Here is a 16,532-nt window from a genome sequence, read left to right as displayed (position 1 = left end):
TCTGGCTCACATGACGGGCGAGGAAGACGTGGAGAGATCCGCTCGCTGAAGCCAATCAAAAGACCTGAATTCTATTTGTTTTGTTTCAAGGGAAGACGACAAAGGGGGCCTCAAGGTCTTCTTCAAGATGGCTCTGAAGCCTGAGACGGGGGTGGGCAGAGGGAGGGCCAAAGCTTTCAAGCGCCCGTCCTTGGTGGGACCTTTGCCGTGGTGCCAGGTACACAGCTTTTAGGATGAGGGGGCGGCTGTTGTTTCATGTCTGTGCGTGGTTGGGAGTTATTAATATTCTCAAAGACAGAATTTTCTCCCCCGGATTGAAATAATGGATCATACTTAAAAGGGGAAGAACTCATTTCAGGTTTTAATACGGTAAGCCTGTTGGAACCAATTATTGGAGGTGCTTTGCCATTGTCATCTTGCATTTCTCCTTGAGGAGATTAACTGGCAGCGCTGAAAAGGCCCCACAGTATCCGGGATTTCTCTCATTCCCAGAATCTGCCTGAAAGGAAATCATTTTTTTGATTTCTTCATGAGAACGAATGCGCGCGCGTGTGTGTGTTGCATGTTTGCGCCCGTGTCAACTTTCAACGTGTTTCACATATTTTGGCTTCATGTTCTACCTAATTATTTCAATTTGATCCTAAAGCAGGAGTGTCCTAATCCTCCGCTGTACTGCAGAAATCCTGCTTCAGAAACTTTGGTGAGAAATTTGGCCTGTTTTTAATAGACTGGGAGAGGAACTCTGTGACGGCAGAAGGACGGGCCTCTCTGGGAGCCTCCTTTTTGTTTCTTCATATGCTAATTCATGCACAGAGAAGGAAGAAAGTTGGAGGAAGTTGTGCGACGAAAAGGAAAGCGGAGGAGTCTTGTTTCCTTATGTTCTCCGTTTCCTGAATAGTCCCTGAACGAGTCGACGTATAAAGAGGAAGTAACTTACAGAGCTCTAACTTTTATATTTTCTATGCCAAAAAATAACTTGAACATACAAATTAAACTCATAGATGGTATATATAATGTCTCCAAAAGAAACTGAGGTGTTTGTCATAATGAGAAGAAGGAGGGGCATTTTCAGGTGCTTTAGGTTATTTTTCACCTTAGTTATAATTGGAAACCCAGACACTCCCAGCGATGCTCTTTGGGTCATTCTAGGGGTTCCTAAAGTGTCTCCAAGCCAGCACAGCCAGGAAAAGGGGTAACAGCGGACCTACCGTGACGTCACTGTCCAAATAAAAACCCCGCTTTTGCAACAAACAGACCTCTTCCACGCAGGTCTCCAGAGGAACTGGACGGAGGGACACAGCACGCTAATGTCTCTTTGCTGGCAAACAGGCATAACTCTTCAAACTGGATCCAAGAGTATCATACGATCCCGCAATCATATGCACTGAGTGAAGTAGGAATGAATTGCTGTTTGTGTATCCGGCATTCACTCATGAACGGGGTAATTAAGGTACAAGCGTGGCTTGACTTTTCTCTCTGAGGTCTACACTGTGTTCCGGAGAGTTCCTAGCAGAGACTCTCTGTGGAGCAGTTTTCCTGGACTGAAGGAAGGACAACGGGACCGCATCACCGTGGTTACAGCTGTAACGTACAGTTCAGAATGAGCCGCCCCACCCCACAGCTACGGAGGTTAGCTGAAGCTAACCCTTTGTACACTGTGGATGCTTCCTTCAACTTTGTCGCCCGGACAACTTTTCCTCAGCACGGTTCATGTAAGAGGTTGTGTTTTGGGCAGAGAGAAGTAATTTAGAATGAAACAATCTAAACAATTTTCGTTTTATGATGTTTGGTTTTGTTTGTGTTGAAAACTCAGCCATCTCAGTGCTAGCAGACTATCTACTCAGCACATGTGCTCAGTTTATGTGTTCTGTTTGTGTTTTTGTTTTTTTTAAGTTAAGACAAACTTTATTTAAAGGGTGATTTTAAACACAGAAGATCAGCCATAAAGCACCTTCCACGCCTATGCATTTTAACCCTTTTATTAATGGTATTTTAAAGGTATGTGTTTGATTCTGATGATAAGCTATAAGCTTCTTTTGTTAGCTTCAACCGCTAATGGCTAAGAACACATGCTTGCCTGCTAAGATCATTTACCAAAAAAGGTTGTTAGTTTTCAATCTAGTAAAATTAATATTTCCCTAAATATTATTTTACTAAACTTGATAACTAAGTAACACAATTAAGCCCATTTCTCAAAGATTTGGTTCTTATTCAGAATAATATTTCTTTAAATATTATTTTAATAAATAAAGGCAGCTAATTAAACACCGTTGAGAATTAGTCATCCAGAAGGTTGGTTTTATTCAGCTAATCATTCTTTAAAATATTATTTTAGTAAAATAATATTGCATTGTGAATGGTTGTCTGAAAGGTATACCAATTATTGCTGTTGGAGTCATCCATTTTGGTCGCACAGTTTGACATGCGCAGGTCAACAGACATCGCTGCTCTGACGTCACCGGGATTATAAATCCACTGAAATTAAAGTGGCCATTTCCTGCGTGTCTCACGGGACGACGGACTGGAGGGGCATATCTGGAGAGACGAAAGCTCGCAGGTTCCCGCACCTTCGGCGGAGCGGTTGAATAAACAGTGACATTTTTAATAATAATGTTAATAATTTATCAATTAGTAATGATGAATAGCTAATTGTAATTATTAAAGAGCTTTGAGCCCATAATCACAACACCAGAGGACATCTCTGATTTCTATTCATAAGTAATGATTTTTGGTTAAGAAATTGTTTTCAAATTTTGATTTTAAATTATAATTCTTGATAAATATTAATTAATCAATAATCATAATTCTTACATTGCCAAAGTTGGTTCCAAGACTAACTTAACTTCACTTCCAGATTCTTCAAGATAATCCTTGGTTCTCAAACATAAATGTTGCATGGCCATGTTGCATAACTGTTTTGGTCATGATTTTCAACCATCTTGTTTATATTCTACATAACTCATTAGTCTTCTTTATTCTTTAATTCTTCTTGGTAGTTTAGTTGGATTGTTTTAGCATAGTAAAGAGTTTGTTGATTAAAATATGTTTGACTTTGAGTTGACTTATTTTTGTTAATAAATTCTTGTATAGGAAATTGTATGAATTCATTCCATGTGTGTGCAGAGTTTATGCTGTTCAATAATGTCAGAGCTTGGCTCATCCCTTTCAATTTTGTCCTAATACCATCGCCTTACTGGGCTGGTATTCACAGGACAATCCCTAACAGACTGAAATATGATTTCATAAAATTTTAAAGTATTAATATTAAATATTAAATAATCATAATCACAACAAAAGGAATGGCGTTCCATCGCTGAAAGTCAGATTTTATGCTTGATGTCAAAGGGGCCGTAGTTAGCATCCATCAATTTAGACAAATCCTTTGTCAACACTTAATACAATTTGAGTCCCGATTCCATTTATACATGTTCTCTGATGGACAACAATTCAAACATATCATCTGGGTTTTGTTGACATTAACCTTATATCCATAGAGCAAGCCGTATACCTTCACTCCTGCCATTATTTGGTTAGTGTTTTTGATTTGGTTGCGTAAAAATAATAGCACGTCATCTGCAAATAAGGCCAGTTCTCGTGATGCCGTTGTTACCCCTTTAAAATCTGGCCTTTGTTTTATCCACTGGGCCAGGGGCTCTAGAAAGAGGGCAAAGAGGAGTGGGGAGGCGATGCAACTCTGTTGTGATCCTCTCGGCAGAGTAAATATCCTGGAAAAGTCCCTGTTAACTTTAATGCTTGCCGCAGGTTTGCTGTACAGTGCTGTAACTGTGCCAACTACGCTTGTGTGAAAACCAAACTTCATTAAAACTTTGCATAAAAAGACCCACCGTACTGTATTGAAAGCTTTTTCAGCATCGAGACTCAGGATTAGTGTCTTCACGTTAAATTGCTTGACATAATATCTTTCGATTATCTTGAGTTTGCCAATGTCTAATAAAGCCTGTCTGGTCATTGTTTGAGATCCGGTTTTATTGTTTCCAGTGTTTTTAACAAAATGGAAGTGAACAATTTGTAATCTACATTTAGTTGACTAATTGGGCGATAGTTACCACACTCTAGTCTGTCCCTGTTCTCTTTTGGAATAATTAAAACTACGGCCTCACTCCATGAGGGGAGAATTACTTTTTCCTCCATTACCAAATTAAAACCTTTTAGCAGGGTCAGTATTAATTTCTCTTGCATACATTTGCACCATTCCGAACTGAACCCATCTGTCCCAGGCGATTTTCCTGTTATTAGCCTATTATTAGCTGATAGAATTTCCTCTTTATTTTCAATATCAGTCTTTTATTATAGGCATCGGTCACCGTTTTTAGGTTTAGTGAAGAGAGAAAAGAATCGATTTTGTTATTGTCACTTAAGTGTGGCTGTAAGTACAATTTTTGGTCATACTCCTCAAAACACAGTTTTATTTTCTCTGGGTCAGTTTCTGTTGTTGGTCGACGGGGTCCTAATTTTGTGTATCGTCCTTTAGGCTTGTTGTTTCCTTAACCTATGTGAGAGTAGTTTCAGTGCTTTCTCTCCTGTGTCATAATACTGCTGTTTTGTTAAAAAAAAAAAAGCTTCTTCTTTATCTCTTGGGTATTAATTTTGTCTGTTTCTTTGCTTACTGTTACTATTTCCTCTAGTTGTGTCTTTTAGGGATTTTGAATGTTCTTTCTGCAATCTCTTAAGCCTATCCTCCAGATCTGTCATTTTCAGAGTTTTGTTTTTTTCAGTGTGGATATGATGGCTATTATTTTACCTCGGATCACTGCTTGCAATGCATCCCATAACATGTCTGGTGACACCTCATCATTATCATTCAACTCCAAATATGATCTAATTCAATTTTTTTTTTCATCATGTTGACCTCCAAAAGGTAGATCTGCTTTTGTTATCCAACTGAAGTGACAGGTAGACTGGACTGTAATCCGAAAGCTCCCTGGTGCCGACTGGCGCATCACATCAAAAAACTCAAAAGGAAATCGTTTTTGAACATAAAGTTATCACTATGGGAGATGGGAATCCTGAATGAATACTACTCTGGACTTTATCCCTTTTAACTGTCAGCATTTTCCAACATTTAATTGGATTGAGCACACCATTTATATTGATGGAGATGATTTTTATCAGCCTGTCTTGCGCTTTACGTTATTTAACTCATGTGTGCTGAAAGATGGAGGCACCAGAGGCTGAAGTTTCATACCCGGGGTTGCAAGAAACAGAGACAGGTACGCAGGAAAAACGCAGTAAAACAACTATACCCAGAAAATGAGTTATAAAATCTTTATAGTCAAAATGAAGACTGAGAATGATCATAAGAAGAATCATCTATACTTCTGCATGTAGCCAGTGGGATATGACAGAAATTATTCTTAGAGAATTAAAATGAATGAGATTACAAGTCCTGAGAAGTGATGTCTGCTATTTAGAAATTAAAATACTCTGATTACATCATAATGTTTACACACATAGAAGTAGAAAATAACTTGGCCTACATGCCCCACATTTACTGAACTTTATACAGGTATTTTGGTAGCCCAGTGTATGAATTGGAATGGTTACCACCTCATTTGTAATTGCAATTTAAAAAAAACATGAGTCAAACAGAAGTCAGCAGGGACCATTATAGCAAATGTAATACCGACATGAGATAGATTTGAATTTATTTATTTCTTCTAATTTAATCTAAGAGTTAAATCGTAGACATTCTCCTGGCGCCTGGTGGCGACCACTGAAGACATAGCGGGTAAAGGTATGCCATTGATTGGCCTGTTCTGTTTAGATAAAATGGAGGCAAGTGAAGTTTAACTTTTTCATCTGAAGTTTAGGAAGCAAGTATATTCGTTTTGTTTGTTTCCTGGATGGTTAGCCGGCCTGTCAGCAGGGCACGGCTCTATCTGACGGCGGAGGGGAGGAGAGAAGAGGCAAGCTGCACCAGCGCAGGTCCACCTCTCCACTCTGCACGCAGCCCGTCTCCGCTGAGAGACACACGAGGCGGGACATGTACTGTATGTCCGTGGGTGAGGCGTTGTGGTAGTTGTCGCTCAAAATTTCAAAAATGTGGGGCACTGGTATTATAGGCCTTTAAATTCAGAAATGGTACCTTGGGCCCCACACTATACACTATAAAAAAAAAAAAAAAGCTTTCAGAATGGCACTTTTTTGTCCATAGAATAAAAGGGCGGGTGCTCTACCACCACCTAGTGTCTATCTGTGCACGTCCCTGCGTTGGTCGTATGTTCCTGTTACTCCCATGGAACCCCCAGTAACAAAATTCACCACTTACTCACCCAGCCTGTTACTATTGACCATTATGAGAACGACGATTAGTAAAACTTATCGTCTTCAATCCAACAGGTTGTTTGGTGTGGATCTTCTGAAAGCCCATAGCTTCTCTTTATAGTCCTTGCTTCTGCCGGAGTTGGATGCCTTCCTCGCTGTGGGTTGGCCCGCTCTCGTCCAGGTCAGCTGTTTTATCCTCTCTATGAGGCATTCCGGTCTTTTCATGTTTTGACGGCATATCCTCTTCTCCTCAGGTCCTCTGCCATGTCTGTTGCGCAGTGGTAAACTTTAGTGTCGTCCTTCTATTTCCCCTACAGCTTAGCTGGAAAAAAGGTCATACGGCCATATACAGGTCATAATACTAAACTCAGATTTAGGTACAGAAATGTCCCTTAAATGTTGTTTAGTTTTCTGAGAGACCATGTTGTTTTAAAAGCCTCAGGACACTTCTGTTTTTTCTCAAGTCACCATAAGATCCATTATTGGTGCTGATAAAAACAAGCTGATCTTCTGTTCTGAAGGTAAGCTAATAAAGTTTCTAATTAATATTCATATTCATATTGTCTTTGCAGACTCGTGTTGTACCATAGGGATGAATTCTTGGTCCCATTCTTTTCGCAATTTATTTGTTCCCCTTCTAGCCAACCTATTCAAAATCAAAACATATTTCACCATTACTGGATAGACTGAAAGATCCAGTCCATCTGTTCAATGCCCTGTTTTATTTGGAATAAAAAATACCTTTAAACAGTTGTTAAAACGTGTATATTTTGTGAAAACTGTGCAACGTCTATTTATAAGCATTCACTGTAAAAGAAAATCTTTATATTTTTTTTGTAAAGCACTTAGGAGCTTAAAAAAAGTGCTTTAGAGACAATATTTAATGTTTATTAGCTCAGCTGACATGTTATTCCCTTGGACAGAATAGCCTGAACCTCACTGCAGAACCTGCCTCTTTTGTTATCTCCAGATTCCTTACCTCCCTCCTCCACCCCACCAGTACCAGGAGTGAGAAGCATTCTCGGATCATTACTCCTCAAAGAAATTTAGGCGAGGGACGCCATTTAATTTTTTTTTTCTCCTGCCCAAATGCAGTCAGTCATTAGAAATCCTAGCTGTCATGGCAGTGCCATTTTTGGTGCGGGGTGTGTTTGTTGCCTCATTTCTTTTAATTTTATCTCCATTAGCTTAATTCTTTTTTAATATTTCCATCTAACGAACTTTACAGTCCATTTTGTCTCAGTGTCTTGCTAAGCGAGTTTTATGAAGCAGGCAGTTGGCTTTTCCATTTGAGGGCGGGTGAGAGGAGGAGGGGACGGGGGATGTAATCGAGGAGAGCCCCGGTGCCTTTGTCAGCTTATTTTTGGCACCTTAGCAAGCAGTTCTGCTTCTTCGCCTTGATTATACAAGCAAACAACTGCATGAAGTTCATTAACAATAAAGCACAGGCTAATTAAGCTGAGCCCCTTAGACAAACCAGAGCTGTCATCCCGCATGTGTTAGGAGCCGATTGAGCTGTTAAAGATTTACCTTCACTTGTCTTTTACTCCTCCGTTTCCTCACAAAGGCCCTCGCTGATTCGTCTCAGAGGGCTTTTAACCTCGCAGAGCGTCAGCTGCTGCCTTTTGGGGGTGGTTTACTTCAAGCTACAGTAGCTTTACAAGGATAAAGCAACGTTTACTTTTTCTCTATTTCACTTTGTTTCATTTTGATGTGCTACAGGAAGTTGCCTGTCTGCCCATATTCAGTACAGCATATATCTGTGTCCTTGTCTTACAGTAAACACAACGATCCTGTTGCACTACAGGCCGTGACGTGGCGCCATAAATTACATCTGAATCAGTCCGCCCAGAGCTTGTGAGCTGTGCCATTAGCAAAATGGCCCTCCAACCCTTTGTTAATGTAATTTGCTTAATTGCTCCCTATTAGTATACAGATGAGACATGTTGGGTTTTCTGCAGAGAACGTTCAGCACATATTAATTTTAATATTTGTTTTTTTTTTTTAAAAGGCCTTATGTTAGAGTAACTCAAACATGCATTTGCAGGTTCTAAAAACAAAAACTGGTGCTGAAATGGCTCTGTAAACCTTTGTTGATGGAAGCTGAAGAGTTCTTGAACCAATTTGACTGATAAAGTGGAAAACCTCAGTGTGCTGTAACCTTCAGGCTTCCCCTTAGCTGCAGTTTTCTCCTCCTCTTCATCTCTGAAGGCTCCGTTCTACCCCTCTGGGGTTACGAAAAGCTGTGGTTCCCAACTGCGACGGCTCCTCTTCAGTGTTTAATTACAGGGGAGGTGGAGTGTTCTGTGTCTCCGCTGAGATGCAGTGAAGAGGTGACCCTAAGCTCTGGGATGCTTGTACTCCACGTCTACACATTGACTTCATTTTTGGATGACTACCTTTATCACCTTTATTTTGGTTCCTACGCAGTATTGAAAAATATGGCAAATGTAATAGAAAATAACTTGTATTCCAAACTTTATTTGTTGTACCATTGTCTAAAGGTCTAATCTATCTATCCATCAGAGCATTTAAAGACCCAATTTATTGGGTTCTATGTTGTATATTAAGTGTCGATAAAACACTTGTTCATACATTGAAAATAAGTGATAAAATAGCTAAAGTCCAAAGAAACACTTTATCCGCACTTTCTGACAGACCTTCAGAAAGTGAGAACTACTGATCAAGATTACTAAAATTTTACTGGTTGCTTAGAATAAAAAATAGAGAAATGAGAGATTACTCAGGACAGGTGCTTAGCTTAAAAGGTAAAAATTATGTTCTGTCAGTGTTTTCCATCTTTTTTATATGGATAATAGTATTTTTCTGGTGTTTGGACCATAAGAACAATAAAACTACTGCATTAAATATTTGCACTAACTTGTTCAAAAAAGCAAGTATGAAATCTTAATAACATGGTGGTACTTCATTATTAATGTCCTCACAGAGCTCTTTCTACTCTCCCTCTTCTGGTCGATTGACTTTAAGAAAATCCTTTGTTTCAGCTTGTTTTTAAAAACACTGGATTTTGAAATTCCCAAGTCTGGTAAAAGTTAGTGAATTCACTGAAGCATTCAGCCGATTAACCGCTACCACAGTGATTTAAATCCGGGGTGATGACTGAGACATTGATAATTTTGTTCTCATCTTTACACCAAACCGGTCATACATCCACTCCTTTGACATTTTACCCTTTTACAGCTTGAGTCCAGTCGTATCTACCTTTGGGACATTTCTTCTAAGTATAATCTCCAAATGTACTTCGATGTGTTTTTGTCTCAGCCATCCTTTTGGGATGTTTTATTTATTTATTTTTATACAGATCAAGGATCAATTTCGTAACTGCCTTGGACATATTGTGCTGAAGGCTTGCCAATTTCTACCTTATTTTGGGCCGATTTCCGCTGACCGGGGTCTTCCTCGTACCTGTCTTTGGAATATATTTTACCCAAGACTTTTGGACCAGCTAGGAGTCTATTTTTCTGCTTTGGGATGCTTTGTACCAGCCAAGTCGAGTTTCCCCTGGCTTTGTGATATTTTGGACCAAAAACGAACCATACGGTTTCCACTTTTTGGATGTTTTCTATCAAAAGCTTAAGCACTAGCCATAAGTCACTTTTTAACTTCATTGTTGTCATTTCATACCAGCCATGAATCATTGGTATGTGCTTTTGGGACATATCGTATCGACCATGCGTCAAGTTGTACTGGTTTTGGGGATGTCTTATACTGACTATGCATCAATTTGTATTTTTCTTTGGGACATTTTGTACTGACCTATTTTTGTACTCTCTCTGTTTGTACCTACCTTTTGGGGCTTTTTCTACCAACTGGAAGACAAGTCGTGCCTGACTTTTGATCAACGTTTGTACTGATAAATTTTTATTTATTTTGTGGACTACTTTGGGACATTTTGTTCTGACAATTTCTCCGTTTGTACCATTCTTTGTGACCTTTCCTACCAACCAGGTGACAAGTCATACCAGCCTAGGGGACATTTTCTAGCAGCCTTTCAGATGTTTTGAACTGACCATGCCTCGAGTTTTACCTGCTTTGTGATTTGTAAACCAATGATTTCCTTTTGACTTTTAAAAATGTACTTGATGCAAAGAAATGGGGTTATGTTACTCATATGCATATCCCCCAACAGATGGTTGCTTAGAGTATTCAATACTCATCTTATATTTCATTCCAGTCAACTGGACTAAATGGGGGTTCGAACCTCAATCACTGGAAGCAGGGCAAAACTTTAAATCTTCAAAAAATAATATACAACTAAATTAACCAAGGACCAAAAGCAGTCAACTTATTTGCAATGGACATTGCTAGGTAATGTATGTAGATGGGTATGGGTACAATAGTATCCAGTTTGCGAAAGGGTTGATTTGACAATGGTTTTAAGTGTTCGCATTTTAACCAAAAACAAACCAGAATGCCTGAGTGTGGAAAAAGAAGTCAGTACACTTTATTAAAAAATGAAGAGAAGATGAATTTTAGTTTGCATAAACATCCAATCAATCATTGAGTCATGATCACATTTGCTCTTGAGCAACTTCAGAGTAACTAGAAGTCTCTGCAGACTGGTTTTGTCTTTGTTGGTGTTAACTGTACCGCAGGAAGTTTAGCTCCTGATCAAACTCAAAGGTCTTGGTGACGGTAGAAGCTCCCTTCAGAAGCTCCTTCAATGCTTTCCAATAAGTGATTCAAAGCAACCTGAACGGACGTGCTGCTCGCCGAAGACGGGGACACGACGTGCGAGTCATCAAACGGAGCGATATGAATCTGCACCATAATTCACAGAAAGAGATTAGAAGAAGATAATAGTGTCATATCTCAAAAGTTAACAGTGAGGCCTGTGTGAACTGTGAATAATCTTATAATTAGTGATCTAATGCCATTAAGGCCTGACAGAAATAGAGAAAGCAACGCTTGGATGAGGCGCAGTTAATCAACTGTGCGCTCCTTGTTGGATCATCAGCCCAGGCCACGAGTGATGATAGGTATAAGTTTAAATGACAGCTTAAAGGAACATTACGCTGCACTCGTATTTGGTTAACTTTCCCATCCAAATGGTGGAAAAACGTGACATCCTTTTAATGTGCCTCAGAGCCTTTTTTATCGCCCCCTCCATTTCTGAGGATCTACTCTCCTTTTTTTTGCCCCGGGGCTATTCTTCCTCAGGGAATATCCAGAGTCTCCTCACCTTGCTCGCTTGTCTGATCCGTTCGACGCGGCGGCAGACGGCTGAACCCGTCCAGTTCAGCCTGTGTTCCAGGTTGTTCCTGCAACGTGAGCGTAAGAAGAGACAAAACCACAGCGCTGGAGGCTCCCGTCTCTGATTCACGTTGTTGTCTTTCATTGCTTTTGTGTGGGAGAGAACGCTGCGACAGAGTGCACACCCAGAGTTTGACAGTTTCAAAGAAAAGATCCACCCTCAGCTTGTCAGCCGCTGTTTGATCTCATCAGTCGGTGATGTTCAGTTTGATGGCAAAGTGTTCTGGTTGAGCCAAGTTTATTTTTTTTTATATTACAGCAGTGATTGTGTGAAGTGTTGTCTATATTTAACCAGTCATGTGGGAAGATAAACAGCTAGAAAAGAAATGCTGTTTGTGCTTATATGCTTAATATGTCGAGCTTTTTCATTTATCGTTCTAATGGGACAAAGTTTAAACGGTTCCAATGTTAATTGTTTTGTTGAAAATATGTGCTGTGAGTCATCTGTTGGTCAGTTCGAGGTTTCCATAAAAAAAAAATGTATTCTTAAAAGTTGACTTTGTGGATAAATGATTTTAATGTTAGATTAGCCCAATTAAATCAATTAAAATCTGACTTTCTCCTACTTTTTTGCCTTACTTTTCAAAATGATGATGGGGGTGAAAGTAAACCTAGGGATAGTTAACTTTACAGAATGTGCTTTTATAGATGAGTTATTTTCCCCTGATGCTGATTACTATCAAGTATAATATATACATGTAGTATTGTAGTGTTTTTTGTAGTGTAACTCAATTTTGTATTTTGAAGGAGCTTACCCGTTTTTGTTTTGTTCCCTGATTTTTAATTTTTGTTTTTATTTTAGCTGGTGCTACTTAGCTACTCTGTTAGCTTTAGCCTCTGAACTAGTTGGAGCCCAGACCAAAGTGGACATTTATCAACCTTTAACAACTCCATGCTAATAGGCTACACCATTAGCTTTATCTGGGACCCGGACCAGATTGGAATTTACCATTTTAAATCAACTTAAACGGATATACACTAATAGACATAGTACTCTTTTAATTTAATGTAGTTTATTTGTGCAGTTCTCTGTAGCAGTTATTAGCAGTTAATGTCTTATCTGTAGTTGATTTATGTCCTCCCTGACTCTGTTGTTACTGGGGTAATCCATCCTCTTCACCCTCTGAACAAACTGAGAACCTGACCTCACGTTCTTAAAAGAACATGTGGAACATACAGCCAGAACTACAATGGAATCAAAGCATGCAAATATGTTAGAATGGTTTGGTCAAAGTCTAGACCTAAATCCACATTAGAATATCTTGCAAGACTTGAAAATTGAGTTTTAGCTTTTAATAAGGGGAGAAATGGGCAAAACCTTCTGTCTCCAGGCGTGGAAATCTGGTAGAGAAAAAGACTAAAAGACTTGAAGCGGTAACTGCATCAAAAGAATAAACCCAGTGTGGATGAAAATGGGTGAACACCACACTTTTTGGGTTTTTATTTACAAGGAACTTTGAGGAGTGTCACTTCCTGTCTGGAGTATTTCATAAATCCCAGTAAGATAAGTTACTATCAGCGCTCTCATTCCTCTCTGGTTTGAAGAAAATCTGTGAGACTCTTGAGTTGCAACTTCCTCTCACCCAGAAACTGACAGCATTCTGCAAACGACACGTTTAATGTAAAACCCTGCGACGTGTTTGCGTGTCACTGGTTGCATTTGGGCCGCCATAGTCGCTCGCAAACAGGCTGGATGGTGTCGTCGAAGGTGTGTGTGTGTGTGTGGGGGAAGTCTTGAAACGTGACGGCAGAGAGCGATCCCACGAGGGCCTCCATGTCATGTCGAAAATACCATAACATGTGCATTACACTTAAGTGATTCTTCTTCCATCTGCTAAGTATGACAGCATTAGCATACCCGTTTAATTAGTGCCGCGCTTAAAGCGTTCCCCCCGTTTTAATCACCTCGTCGTATTTGCTCAGCCAGTGGTGGCAAGTGAGCTTCTGTCTGGAAAACTAAAAACAATCTTACCAATTGAAATAATCATAAAAATGTAGTTTCCCCAGTTATTTTGCTGCATTTAAAACGACAAATAAAAAGGTTTTATACACTTCTTTATTACAGACAGATCTGATCTGTGTTTTCACTCTCAGAAATCAAACCATCACATGGTGGCAGAGGGAGGGAGGGAGGCTGAAAAATTGGGCGCCTCTTTGAATGGGCCACATTTACATTAATGAACCCGATTTGAATGGGGGTTCATATCAAGCCTCATAGATTCTGTGCCGTGATTTTTATTAATTGCAACACAGGCGTCATTGTTTGTCGTTTTGACGCCAATTCAATTAAAATCCCATTTAGGGGGTAATAGATTAGACAGTGTAAAGTTTATGTGGAGGACGCCTTGTGACTAATATGTGACTAACAAGCTGCCATGTGCTTTCATGCACATGCATTCACATGCTGTACATGTGTATCATGTTCATGTCTGTAGGTGTTTTGGCTTTTATGTCGTTGGGGTATGCTCTAAGTGAACTGATCCAGTGCTTCTTGCTTTGCTTACATTCATAACTGCTCGTCCTTTAAAGGAATCAGCAGCTTGTAGTTTCAGTTTAAGAAATGTGAGGTCTCCGCCGAATGCTCTTCTGAAAACATAAATGATAAATGTCAACCAGTATCAATGCTCAAAGGTGTTCCTTACATCTAAACGTCAAACTACAAGTTGATATTGGAATCAGATGAATACCACTGGTAAAAGCCTAAATGTCCCAGACGCCTTCGAGCTATAAAGTGTTCTGTGGTAAACCCCGTAGAAAATGGCAACAAGTGGACCAGCAACTGTATTCTGTTAGTGGCCCACTGTTCAGGCCCCATGTGGCTACCCGGTCCAGATTCTGGTGAAGGCAATAAAAGTAGAGCTCAAAAAGGGGACAGATACAACTCGGCCCTTATGGGGGGTGTTTGTGGGCATGCCCATCAAAGGTTAGCAACAAAAAAACGGATGAGCAGTGTTTGTTAGCAAGCCCGCATTGTACCCATAAAAAAATGTTAAAGCCACAGCACCTCAAAGAGATTCAAGTCTAGGCTTTGACTAGGTCATTCCAAAAACCTTCATTGATTGTTCATTTTTGCTCCATTCAGAAGATGACCTGCTGCTGGAGTGCTTTGGATCATTGTCCTGCTGCCGAACGCAAGTTTAGGGGGTCACAAACAAATAACCAGACATACTCCTTCAGGATCTTCTGGTAGAGAACATGGGTCTTCGTCTACAGGTCCTTCTCAAAATATTAGCATATTGTGATAAAGTTCATTATTTTCCATAATGTCATGATGAAAATGTAACATTCATATATTTTAGATTCATTGCACACTAACTGAAATATTTCAAGTCTTTTATTGTCTTAATACGGATGATTTTGGCATACAGCTCATGAAAACCCAAAATTCCTATCTCACAAAATTAGCATATCATTAAAAGGGTCTCTAAACGAGCTATGAACCTAATCATCTGAATCAACGAGTTAACTCTAAACACCTGCAAAAGATTCCTGAGGCCTTTAAAACTCCCAGCCTGGTTCATCACTCAAAACCCCAATCATGGGTAAGACTGCCGACCTGACTGCTGTCCAGAAGGCCACGATTGACACCCTCAAGCAAGAGGGTAAGACACAGAAAGAAATTTCTGAACGAATAGGCTGTTCCCAGAGTGCTGTATCAAGGCACCTCAGTGGGAAGTCTGTGGGAAGGAAAAAGTGTGGCAGAAAACGCTGCACAACGAGAAGAGGTGACCGGACCCTGAGGAAGATTGTGGAGAAGGGCCGATTCCAGACCTTGGGGGACCTGCGGAAGCAGTGGACTGAGTCTGGAGTAGAAACATCCAGAGCCACCGTGTACAGGCGTGTGCAGGAAATGGTCTACAGGTGCCGCATTCCCCAGGTCAAGCCACTTTGGAACCAGAAACAGCGGCAGAAGCGCCTGACCTGGGCTACAGAGAAGCAGCACTGGACTGTTGCTCAGTGGTCCAAAGTACTTTTTTCGGATGAAAGCAAATTCTGCATGTCATTCGGAAATCAAGGTGCCAGAGTCTGGAGGAAGACTGGGGAGAAGGAAATGCCAAAATGCCAGAAGTCCAGTGTCAAGTACCCACAGTCAGTGATGGTCTGGGGTGCCGTGTCAGCTGCTGGTGTTGGTCCACTGTGTTTTATCAAGGGCAGGGTCAGTGCAGCTAGCTATCAGGAGATTTTGGAGCACTTCATGCTTCCATCTGCTGAAAAGCTTTATGGAGATGAAGATTTAATTTTTCAGCACGACCTGGCACCTGCTCACAGTGCCAAAACTACTGGTAAATGGTTTACTGACCATGGTATCACTGCTCAATTGGCCTGCCAACTCTCCTGACCTGAACCCCATAGAGAATTTGTGGGATATTGTGAAGAGAACATTGAGAGACTCAAGACCCAACACTCTGGATGAGCTAAAGGCCGCTATCGAAGCATCCTGGTCCTCCATAAGACCTCAGCAGTTGAAGCAGTCATTTCTGCCAAAGGATTCCCGACCAACTATTGAGTGCATAACTGTACATGATTATTTGAAGGTTGGCGGTTTTTGTATTAAAAACACTTTTCTTTTATTGGTTGGATGAAATATGCTAATTTTGTGAGACAGGAATTTTGGGTTTTCATGAGCTGTATGCCAAAATCATCCGTATTAAGACAATAAAAGACCTGAAATATTTCAGTTAGTGTGCAATGAATCTAAAATATATGAATGTTAAATTTTCATCATGACATTATGGAAAATAATGAACTTTATCACAATATGCTAATATTTTGAGAAGGACCTGTATATCCTAAAGCATTAGAGCAGCCCCAGACCATGACACCACCACCACCCCCATGTTTGACTGTCAGTATGATGTTGAGTCTCTGAAATCATGTCATCATCTTTCTGCCCAGTTACTCAGTCTTACTGTTGATTAATGAACCCTGACTTGACGGAGGTCTGCAGACCTATAGATGTTTTTCTGTGAGTT

The 16,532-nt window shown here is 40.1% G+C and overlaps 1 long non-coding RNA gene across 1 annotated transcript in view; it reads left to right on the top strand.

The window, feature by feature from the left end:
• The first annotated feature begins 5,427 nt into the window (after nt 1-5,427).
• LOC124861549 overlaps nt 5,428-16,532 on the top strand; it is a 263,240-nt gene continuing 252,135 nt past the window's right edge. The window contains exon 1 of the long non-coding RNA XR_007036665.1: nt 5,428-6,466. This is a non-coding gene — a long non-coding RNA (uncharacterized LOC124861549). The remainder of the gene's footprint in view (nt 6,467-16,532) is intronic.

Source organism: Girardinichthys multiradiatus, chromosome 24, assembly GCF_021462225.1.
Source record: "Girardinichthys multiradiatus isolate DD_20200921_A chromosome 24, DD_fGirMul_XY1, whole genome shotgun sequence".
Lineage (NCBI taxonomy): Eukaryota > Metazoa > Chordata > Actinopteri > Cyprinodontiformes > Goodeidae > Girardinichthys > Girardinichthys multiradiatus.
Note: the sequence above shows the minus strand (reverse complement) of the source record. Positions and strands in the feature narration are given on the sequence as shown.